The sequence below is a fragment of the Engystomops pustulosus genome, chromosome 4, assembly GCF_040894005.1.
Source record: "Engystomops pustulosus chromosome 4, aEngPut4.maternal, whole genome shotgun sequence".
NCBI lineage: Eukaryota > Metazoa > Chordata > Amphibia > Anura > Leptodactylidae > Engystomops > Engystomops pustulosus.
In genome coordinates this window covers 182,015,328-182,027,367 of record NC_092414.1, presented here as the reverse complement: position 1 = coordinate 182,027,367, position 12,040 = coordinate 182,015,328, and the positions used below count along the sequence as shown (strand labels likewise).

The window sequence follows — 12,040 nt, the reverse complement described above, 5'->3', positions numbered from 1 at the left end:
TTGGATTTCTCTCTCGAAATTGACGCTGTAGCACACAAAATATCTTTTGGCTGAATAAGTCTTTTGAAGATCTGAAGTGAAGGTCTGCATACTGACTCACATTGCACTAGTCTTCTCTTCATACCCACTTCTCCAAAATCCTGCCTAAAACTTGAGAGGAACCCTTATTATTAACTTCAAGTTGTCCCTTCTTGAAAGTTCTAGGTGACCAGCCAATCGATATCCCCACCTGCTATCATGTGACTGGTTTATCAAACATTTAACATGAACATTAATATATTATAATAAGACAGTGTTAACAATGGCCAGCAGGTGGCTTTGGTACTCCAATAGTGTGCCGATGGTTAATGGCAACATTGGGTTAATCAGATCCTCTTGATCAACACCACATCCATTGCAGAAAATAAATTAGTAGACACCCAACATCTGGACTACTACACTAACATTATGACGTGTGACTAGATTCTCCACTTTGGACAATCTACCTGTTGGATGAGTCCTTTGAAAACAACTGACCCCAATAGTGATTGAGTATTCAATTTTCTTGCAGCGCCACCCCAGGGGATATAATGAATTACACACTACCTATTCAAATCAGTGGATTGCCTGTATATTACATGACATGCCTGGTCACCCAGCGTGTGAGATGTTCTTGGTGCTCCATTCACTTCTGGTTAGGAGATAGGAACTTTCCATGATGGGCCATGGAGCTCTGAGCTATATAAAGTTATATTAAAAATTACATGTTTTAGGCAATTTTAAATAAAAGATAGTATTGTACAGTATGGTATAGTACAGTAACATACATAGAGAGAGTATATGAAGCACACAGGGGGCCACATGCTCACAGCGATGTGCTGGTTGTATGCATTGTATGTCAGTACAGGTGTGAACAGTGACACGGTACATAAATAAGTTAGGACTTGTTAGGAGCTGCGCCTTGTTTATCAGCTACAACAGTGAATAATTTACAAGAAATACTAGTAGAGTCGTGTCTTGAAATAGATGTCCTTTGTACATACAGATACCTCACCCTGATCATGTACAGAGGCCAGGACAATCCATGTTGTAGATAATTTATAAGTTCAGACTAAAATTCTCCAAATGCAGAAGCATGAAATGAGGTCCCCTGTGTTGAGCGGAGACGTATGAGGGTGTCACTCCATTGTACATGACACTGGTCCAGAAATATTTTGCACCCAGATACCTCCATAACAATGTACACAAGGGATGAAAGGGAATAAACGCAATGTTACCTAACATGGAATAACACATCACAGTACAAGCAGAGCTACTACTAAACATAGACATGTCTTACTACAGGGGCAATGAATACAGCAATGCAACACAGTAATGAAACACTATGGAAACCGGCATGGTGAGATCACAAGCAGAGGTGCGTCACAGTGCGAGGATAATACACACAGTGATGTCACAGTACAGGGATAATACACACAGTGATGTCACAGTACAGGGATAATACACACAGTGATGTCACAGTACAGGGATAATACACACAGTGATGTCACAGTACAGGGATAATATACACAGTGATGTCACAGTACAGGGATAATATACACAGTGATTTCACAGTACAGGGATAATACACACAGTGATGTCACAGCACAGATATAATACACACAGTGATGTCACAGTACAGAGATAATACACACAGTGATGTCACAGTACAGGATAATACACACAGCGATGTCACAGTACAGGGATAATACACACAGCGATGTCACAGTACAGGGATAATACACACAGTGATGTCACAGTACAGGATAATACACACAGCGATGTCACAGTACAGGGATAATACACACAGCGATGTCACAGTACAGGGATAATACACACAGTGCTGTCAAAGTATAGAGATAATACACACAGTGATATCACCGTACAGGGATAATACACACAGTGATGTCACAGTACAGGGATAATACACACAGTGATGTCAAAGTATAGAGATAATACACACAGTGATGTCACAGTACAGGGATAATACACACAGTGATGTCACAGTACAAAGATAATACACACAGTGATGTCAAAGTATAGAGATAATACACACAGTGATGTCACAGTACAGGAATACTACACACAGCGACGTCACAGTATAGAGATAATACACACAGTACAGGGATAATACACACAGTACAGGCATAATACACACAGTGATGTCACAGTACAGGGATAATACACACCGTGATGTCAGGGTACAGGAATAATACACACAGTGATGTCACAGTACAGGGATAATACACACAGTACAGGGATAATACACACAGTGATGTCACAGTACAGGGATAATACACGCAGTGATGTCAGGGTACAGGGATAATACACACAGTGATGTCACAGTACAGGGATAATACACACAGTGATGTCACAGCACAGGGATAATACATACAGTGATGTCACAGTACCGGGATAATACACACAGTGATGTCACAGTACAGGGATAATACATGCAATGATGTATCAGTACTGGGATATTTCTCCTAGTTAAAGATCTGACTTGGGTTTCTCCATTGCTGCAGCTCTTCCCCATGAATTAAATGCGATATAGATAAGTATAGAGGACAGCGGTGGTGATATCCGCATCCTACCATACGTGCACATGCAGCGCCATCTATCACATACTATGTATCTTATTACTAGATTATATTAATAGCTCTGACAACCCAGAACTGATCATTACGAGAAATAAAAATAGTCGCCACTTAATGACACGATGAAGGGTGCCTGAGCTCCTCTCTGCTCCAGCGCTGGAGAAGTGTTGATAGATGGGGCAGCCCTTGTTCTGTCAGTACAGAGAAGAAACCTGAATACAATCAACATTTCGGTGACACTTCATGGCTGTCACACAAAGACCCATAGACAGGTGACGGTGACACAGCCCCCTCCCGCTGCCTAATTCACAAGCATATCACCCACCTTTCAAACCTGTCTTTTTCCATCTTGCATTCTGCTCCTGTATATATAAACTATGTGTCAGGACTGGCTCCATGCCATCCGCGGGTAATTAGATGCTTCCAATTGCTTCCTCCTGGGAAATGAGCTTTGGCTGGGGGCAGGTCCTCCGGTGCTGTGTACTCGTCCTATCTGCTCAAATTGGGACTAAACTTTCATTTTATAATAATAATAAAAAACAATGTATTTCTTATTACGGTATCATATACACAATATATTCGAGGGAATATGCTAACGGTATTTACTAAAGGTATGTTCCTGAAGTAAGTAACCCCTACACACATACACTGCTCCTATAGCTATGAGCAGAGCCAGTGCTGCACATTGAGCCCTTCACTTAGCAAAGACAGTATTTTAAAGTTTGTTTCTAAAGAAAAGTGTTTTGTTAAATACAAAATGTTCCCATTTGAAATGTAGACTATATAATAGAGCAGGAGGAGCTAGATAAGATTGTTCGTAATGTCCTATCTGCAGGCAGCATGTTATAGAGCAGTAGGAGCTGAGCAGATTGTGTGTAATGTCCTATGTGTGGGCAACATGTTGCAGAGTGGAAGGAGCTAAGTAGATTGTACATAGTGTCCTATCTGCAGGCAACAAGTTATAGAGCAGGAGGAACTGAGCAGAGTGTGTAGAGTGTCCTATTTGTTTGCGACATGTTATAGAGCAGGAGGAGCTGCGCAGATTCTACATAGTGGGGGTCATTTACTAATTGGCCGAATCGCTATGTTTGTCGCTTGACACACGCTTACCTGCACCCAAGATAGAACAGTGAACTAAAGCGAACTCCGACGGACTTCAGCACAGCAGAGACACCTGGTGGACATCGCCGGAGAATGCGCCGCTGGATCGCGAATGGACCGGGTAAGTAAATTTGCCCCAGTGTCCTATCTGCAGGCAGCATGTTATAGAGCAGGGGGAGCTGAGCAGATTATACATAGTGGCAGTGTACATAGAGCTGAGCAGACTATATATACGGTCCTGTCTGCAGAAAGCATGTTATAGACCAGGAAGAGTGTGGGAATATATAGTTTCATTACAGTTTTAATATATATTTAATGTACCTTAAATGTATTATATAAATCCTGCTCAGTATGGGCTTAGCTGTTGTGCTGACACTCTATTATTATATGCACATATATCAAAGGAAAATGTCAGCTTCTGATTAGGACAAGCCCCTGGACTTCTAATAACCAACAACCGTGGATATCGCATTATAATATACAGTACATCAATGTAATAAACGCGCTGCAGCTACATAACTTACTGTACAGATAACGCCTTCCAGACTATTATAGAAATAATGAACGTCTCATTAACAACATAAACATTGTTTCAGTTCAATTCTAATTATTTGCAAACCAATAAAGTATTAATTCTGTAACAAATTATCTATGTGTAAGTACTTATAGGATACGGGAACATATGAGATGTGCAGATCACTACATGTATCTCTCCAGCAATGTTTCACCGGGTTACTTGCTAACAGTTTATCGTATTTTTCAGTTCTCCTGAAGACAGAATACATTTTGCAACATAATAATAATATTTATAATAATAATAGTATTAATAATAATAATGCATTAAAAATAGGAAGCCTGTCCAGGAATATAAGAGACACAAAAAAAAAAAACTTAACATGTAAACAAAATTGCCCATAAAATAGCATGCACATGCCGGAATCGATACAATTAAATGTGGATGTGTCATCATGGTGTTAAAGGAAATGTATCCCACTAAACTACTAGCTCCCTCAGATGGGGCATGAAATATCCTTTCTAGAATTCCCTGTTTTATGTGATAAATTACTAATTTACCTATAAAATAATCTCATCCAAAATAATGTAAAAACGAGCACAGAAGAGTCATATTTTGGCTGATGAGTCAAGTTTAGAGGCTACAGTGAGGAGGGGGAACTCTAGACACCCCTATATTGGGTTCTATAGTACCCAAAAACATGGCATCATATTAAAGATACTAATTTCATCTTTTAGGCTTGTGGTTCTGGAGCTACAGAACTGGAAAAACAGAAAGGTAAAAGATGGCAGAAATTAGAATTTTATCTGCAGCTCATAGAACCACAATTCCAAAAGATGAGATTCTTATCTTTAAAATGACATCAATATTATGTTTATTTGTGCTATAGAAACAAAAAGAGAAACATCTGAACTGGACTCTCATAAACTACTAGAGAGGGCTGATAAAATGATAGAATATGGTGTTAGGTTCCCTATAAAGGGTCTTCCTAATTTCCTCTTAGGCAGAGCGGTGTGAGGTGCCGAGACTTGTGTGACCACATTGGCATCTTTCAAAAAAATAAGAGATATAGGGGCAGATTTACTCACCCGGTTCTGTCGCGATCCCGCGGTGCGTTGTCCAACGAGGATTCGGGTCTGCCGCGATTCACTAAGATTGTGCGCCTGAGTTCCTGCATCATTTGCTTCTGCGCTGAGGTCCACCGGAGTTCACCTGCTTCTTCCCGGTGCTTGTAAGTGTGTGTCCCGTGAAGCATTTCTAAATGTTAAATCCCGCGCGTTGTCGGAATTTGTTGGGTTGTCTGTCGCCCCCCCCCCCCTTTCCCCATTTCTGTCGTGTGCAAGCCGGTGCCCGGGGAAACCGGACGAAAAGGCGCTTGGCGTACCCTTAGTAAATGAGCCCCAACACTACTGTGTTGACTTCTTCTGGGTAGATGTCAGTATAGCATAACTTTTCCCTTCACACCATACATTGCTCTCACCTAACATTTATTGTAATTCTGTAATCCAAATTTTTGGAAGTTTGAATACTTTTGATGGAAACATTGACCTTGGAGAGAGTAATCCGTCTTCGGTCTCCTTCATCCTCAGAACTGTTGTATGTCCCAGAGTTCCCAGCTGACCATACCGGCAGCCGACTGATCCGGTATTCATGGCCTATCCAGTAGAGACTATGAATTAGAATAACCTCCATAGCACAGGAGTTTCACTTTAGAGGACATTTACCATCAAGATCAAGCAGCATAAGGGACACTTACTCATAGATCCAGGCACCGTGACTGTGGTAATCTTATATTTTTTATCCATGGCCTCCTTCCTTCTAAAATCAGCTCAGCTCTGTGGAAGGGGGGTGTTACCAGACCACCTCTGTGCTGTAGCTTCACAGACAATGGGAGGGATGAAGTGCTCCTGCATAATTCAGGAAACCTGAAGTACAAAGGGGCTCTGGTAATGCCCCCAGAGCCCTTTTGGCTCATTGATATAAGTTGATTTTTGACGGAAGAAGGTCATGTAGTCACCATTACAGTCACGGTGCCTGGATGTATGAGTAACTGTCCCTGGTTTATCGTGATGGCTTTTCATGATAGATATCCTTTAAATCCCATGCTGCTCATGGAAAAGCATTGTCGAACATTTACTGTAGCACTCCAGGAAAGTCCTTAGTGTTTCCATGGCAAAAAAAAAAATCCTTGGTACTATCACTGTGGATGTGCTGGAATGAACAACAGGAATATTTTGTATTCAGCCTGTGTCTAGTGACTTTGAAGCTTAGATACTGAAGCTATCCATGGACTGCCTTGTGGTATATTAAATATATATTACTATTTCACAACAGACTACTGGCATCCAGCTCCTGGTAAAGAGAAAAAAACTAACCGGTGCGGATGGCTAAAGAAACTACAAAAGTCAGGTCACATCAATAAAACATCTGCTCGGAAATATGAAAGTTATACAGTATAAGAAGTCAGGATCTGACGCTTCCCGTTATAGTCATCACCTATTATTTGGGGTTACTGAATAGTTATACATTAAATAAATGCTCTTGTAATATGACAATAGTTCTAACATCGCTATAAATAGCATGGTTTATGAACATGAATTTTAAGACAGTAGCTCCATTGTATGACTGAAATAGAGGATGAACACTGTCTAAAATGTTCTCTATAAACTTTGTAGACAGAGAATATAGAATTTTATTGATCTCTCTCTATGTTTGCATCAATCGCAGAAACAGCAGCAGCCTGGAGGACAATATACAGCAGTGTTTATATATTGTATATATACCTTATATACTCAAGTATAAACCAAAAATTATGCTGGAAAAAGTAACTTCTCTTGTACTTGAGTCTATAAAAAAATTAACACATACTCCCCTTCAAGTCCTCTTCTTGTTTCCAATGCTCCGGTCCCTCTTTGGGTCCTTCGGGTCCTCTTTGCATCCTTCGGGTCCTCTTTGGATCCCCATGCGATGCTGGCGGCAAGCATTTGACGTCATTGTGTGTGCCTGCCGTGCACAGAGACCCAAAGACGACTCGAATGACCTGAAGAGGAGCCTAAGGACCCGAAGAGGCCTCGGAGCATCTGAAGCAAGAAGAGGACCAGCAGGGGTCGTTGGAAAGGTGAGTACAGTGTTCATTTTTTTAAAGGCTTGGCACACTTGTGGCAGGGGCTTGCAACTATATACGGGGGGGGGGGGGAGAAGCGGATGGAATTGCCATATACTGAAGGGCTGGTAGTCTATATACTGGGGGACTGGCAGACTATAAACTGGGGGGGGGGGTGGCGTTCTATATGCTGCTGGAGCTGGCAGGCTATATAATGGGGGGCAGGGGGCTGTCTGGATATATACTGGGGGGCAGAAGCTAGGAGACTATATACTGGGTGGGAGAGGGGGCTGGCTGGTTATATACTGGAGGTGCATGGGCTGGGAGGCTATATACTGGGGGGGCAGGGGCTGTCAGGCTATATACTGAGGGACAGGGGGCTGGCACGCTATATACTGGGGGATAAATACTGGGGGACTATATACTGGGGGCAGGTGCTGGGAGGCTATATACTGGGTGGGAAAGGGGGCTGGGAAGCAAAGCCAACGGGTCTGTGCATGCGCAGAGCACACGCTCAAGGCGGCGGGGGTTCGGCTCTGAAGCCGGGGCTACTGCCCATGCGCAGACCCATTAGCTTCCCAGATGTGTGTGCTCATCTCCATTGAATTACATGCTGAAGATAGGGTAGGAGAGCTACAAAGAGGCTACCGGGGTGTGGCGTTCTGCTCCACCGCGCGGCTACTCCACACCCTAGTGTAATTTGCACGCTTCATGTAATTTGCATATTTACAAGATAAACTTTTTATCAAGATATCGGCCACTCAAGATTTTGAAATAAATAGTATAGGACTTGTTCCTAATAAAGGAATCTACCTTATTAAATAGATCCGTGATGATAGGTTTCCTTTAACAATATAGTCAGTGTAACTCTCAGCCAGTACTGCTATTTTCCTCAGTAACACAGTTTAGTAGATATGTGCCCAAAAACATAATCCTAGAAAAGAATATGAAAGATGAAAAAGGACATTGTATTTTGTCAACTGTGTATCACAGCAACATTGTGTTCCGTACTCGCTTTCACCATCACAATGAGAACCCCACAGAGAGACAGATTCTAGACTTGATTTTGTGCAGGTGTCAAAAAGAGGAAAAGAAAAAAAAAGACAAAAAATAAAAATAGGGAAAGAAGTGAAGATAAGAAAACAATGTGAGGGGCTTCAAGCTGCAGCGAGATCTTGTTTTATTGGGAGAACGACAGCCGTTCAAAGTATAGGAACCGAGAAACAGACGTTCAGAAACACAATAGTTAGACAATTTAGTCGCCCCGGGGAGCCGAGGAAGTGTCATTTTAGGCCTGTTGGATGTGGAGGAGGGAGGAGGGGGAAGCGGGAGACACAAGTGCAACATTGACAGAAAATGACAGTATCTGCCCAGTGGTTGGAAACCATCAGCTGCCAAGTGACCAATCTGCCGTATATCCGAGAAAAAAATTACCCCATGGATGGAAGGGTTTACTGCCGTCAGTGGTCATCACATGGCAGCTCTATAGAGAGGACCCAGGACAGACTTAAGGGTTAACAGGACACATGAGGATCATAGCTAGGGTATCGGGCTCCTCTCTGACCTGCTGTCAGCATATGAAGGTAACTACCTGTAGTCTGCGGCTTAAGTACACAATCTGTTCTTTGGGTTTGTTCTTAAGTTGAATTTGTATGTAAGTCGGAATTGTATATTTTATAAATTAGCTCCAGAGAAAATTTGTTTTGGCCCAGTGAAAATTAAATTTTCACAATTTTTTGTTGTAATGGGACCAATGATTATCAATAAAACTTAATTACAGACACCTTACAGCTGATCATTGCAGCCTGGGACTATAGTAGTGTATCCAGAGAGCTTCACCAGAGGTCACAGTGGGCAGAGGGGTCCATCTGTAACTAGAGGTCGTCTGTAAGTCGGGTGTCCTTTAGTAAGGGACCACCTGTATACAATATATATATAACCTGACAAGGGTATAGGAAAAGTTATGATCCAAAAATAAAATGCCTTAACATTATGGACTTGAGTTAAGAATGAGATAATTGTGCTGTAATGAATGTATGTAATAATAAATTGGTCCCGATGTAATACTGTATGCAGCATTCTTGTGAAGGCCTGTGACTTTAGTGCAGACAATAGGGCAGATTTACTTACCCGGTCCATTTGCGATCCAGCAGGGCGTTCTCTGCGGTGGATTTGGGTCTGGCCGGGATTCACTAAGGTAGTTCCTCCGACGTCTACCAGGTGGCGCTACTGCGCTGAAGTACGCCGAGGCCCGCCGGAATGCACTGAAGTTTACCGGCCTATTCCTAGTGAAGGTAAGCGCGTGTCCCGCAACACTTTTAATTTTTTTAAATGCGGCGGTTTTTCCTAATCCGTCTGGTTTTCGTTCGGCCACGCCCCCTGATTTCTGTCGCGTGCATGCCAGCGCCAATGCGCCACAATCAGATCCCCGGAGCAATACAGGGAAAATCGGCGCAAATCGGAAATATTCGGGTAACACGTCGGGAAAACGCGAATCGGGCCCTTAGTAAATGGCCCCCAATGAGATGAATGCCCATCCCGCCCATCCCACTCCACACCCCAGTAGCCTCTGCTGTCCAGCCTCCTTGCACATCCTCGATGTACTGCTGATCTAGCTTGTGTTTAAGCATAAGCTGTAGTCTCGCCACTGGCTTTTTCGGAGCTCTGCATATGTGCAGTAGCTCCAGCTTCAGCGACAATGCGTGGCTTTGCATAGGTGTGGGCAGACCATCGAAGAAGCCGGCCTAAACTAAAGCTTTTGCACAAGCAAGATTATGAGGATGTGCAAGGAGGCCGGATAGCAGAGTCTACTGTGGCATGGAGTAGCCTTTGGTCCCACAGCACAGACAGGATAATTTGCATAAATCGAAGATAAAGTTTTTTTTCAGGTTTGTCTATATAAAAGTTGAAAAGGCGATGTCTTTATTCCATCGTGATGGGTGTCGACATTTTGGCTTGGTATGAGCCTTTCCTCTAAGTTACAAAGATAGATATGGCCTTTCTAGAGCCAAAGAAAAGTTATGTTTTCCTAATTCGCTAAAGAACAGCTTGGATGAAAATGTCAGAAGAAGAGTGAAGAATTCAGGCGATACCTTTTTGAGGCTAACTGAGTATATTTGATGGTGAACTTTAGAGAATACTTTTTCTCTTGATCAGACATGATGTTTTGGCTGACGAAGAGAACTAGTATTCTGGAAAGCTCACCATCAAATATACTCAGTTAGTCTCAAAAAGGTATTGCCTGATTTCTTCACTCTTCTTCTGCTCTCCATGGCTAACACAGTACAAATCTCCACTACATGAGAATGTCAGGGCCGATTGTCTACTGTTCGATTACTTTCTCTGGACGCTAATACCGTTTAGGTAGGCCACAGCTCTGCTTCTCCCTGGTTCCCTGAACAATGTGGTGTCCCTCTGATCTCCAAGGACTTATGTCATTTCATGGATTACATTATGGACATAAACACCGCCTGGCTGTATAACATTAACACTCCACAAGGCCTTTCCATTTTTCATGCTATGACTTCTTAAGCTTTACAATTTTTGCCACTTCCAAAATATATAAAACCTTAGTGTTTACTTTCCATGCTGCTCCATGGTGTTAATGTCATGGCTGATGGTTGTGGCTCTGTATTAATCCATATAGTGTATACATATATCTTGGAAGCTGATAAGGTCGTGCTGTAGCTGAGAATTATGGATGTGTAATAGGGGCTAGACTCTACGTTGTGCTTTATGATTTAAACATTGGGGCTCATTTACTAAGGGTCCGAACACCGTACTTTCGCCGGGTTTCCAGAATATTTCCGTTTTGTGTCGAGCTGCCCCGGGCTTTTGCAGCACGCGATCAGATTTTGGTGCATTGGCGCTGACTTGCATGCAACAGAAATCGGGGGTGTGGGCGTCGGACAACCCAATGGATTCAGATGGAATTTAAAAAAGGATTTGTGTCGCAAGATCAAGCACTCACATGCACCAGGAAGAAGAAGGTGAATTCCGCCCCAATGGCTCCAAATCACTATGTTCATACTGCAAACCGTTCTACATTGCCATAATGATAAGTACAATAAAAACAACCTTTCTAAAGAGGGAGCATGAAATATTGGATGTTTGCTGTTTAGTGTGATCTATCATTAAACAATCAAAGAATGTAGACAACGTGCTGATATTCGTATATTCTTCCCAAAGCACTTAGCTCAAGAGAGGAAGCTGCAAAACTTTAAGAATATTTCTTGTGCTGTTTCTGTATGGAAACTACTACATATCCTAAGGGAGACACATAGGCAATAGGCCCCATTGCAAATATCGACATGGGAGGGACTTTCTTCATGTTGCTGGTCATCCATTGTTAAAGGGTCATTTCCATTCACATTTAATTTATTTCATTTGCCATATGTAAGCATTTCTCATAAATGTTGTCCCTTAGAAACGAGATAGTTTCCTCAGATACGACCACCCCATACTCATACAGCGGTGGCCACACATGCGCTATTAAGCCCTGCCTGGTGGTACATGCAGTATCTCCCGGACATTTCATATAAAAAAAACCTTTTGTTTCTTTGTGCAATCACTCCAGCAGGGGTGGTCGTATCCAAGGACACTGTCTTTTTTCTAAAGGACCATATGACTTTATTTATGAGAAATTATCTTCACACAGGTAAAAAAATTTTAATAACATCTAATTGAAGAAATGTATATATTTGGCAG

General features: G+C 42.3%; 1 protein-coding gene across 3 annotated transcripts in view; it reads left to right on the top strand.

Moving 5' to 3' along the window:
• UNC5D (unc-5 netrin receptor D) overlaps nt 1–12,040 on the top strand; it is a 448,185-nt gene that overhangs the window by 353,055 nt on the left and 83,090 nt on the right. The window lies entirely within an intron of this gene.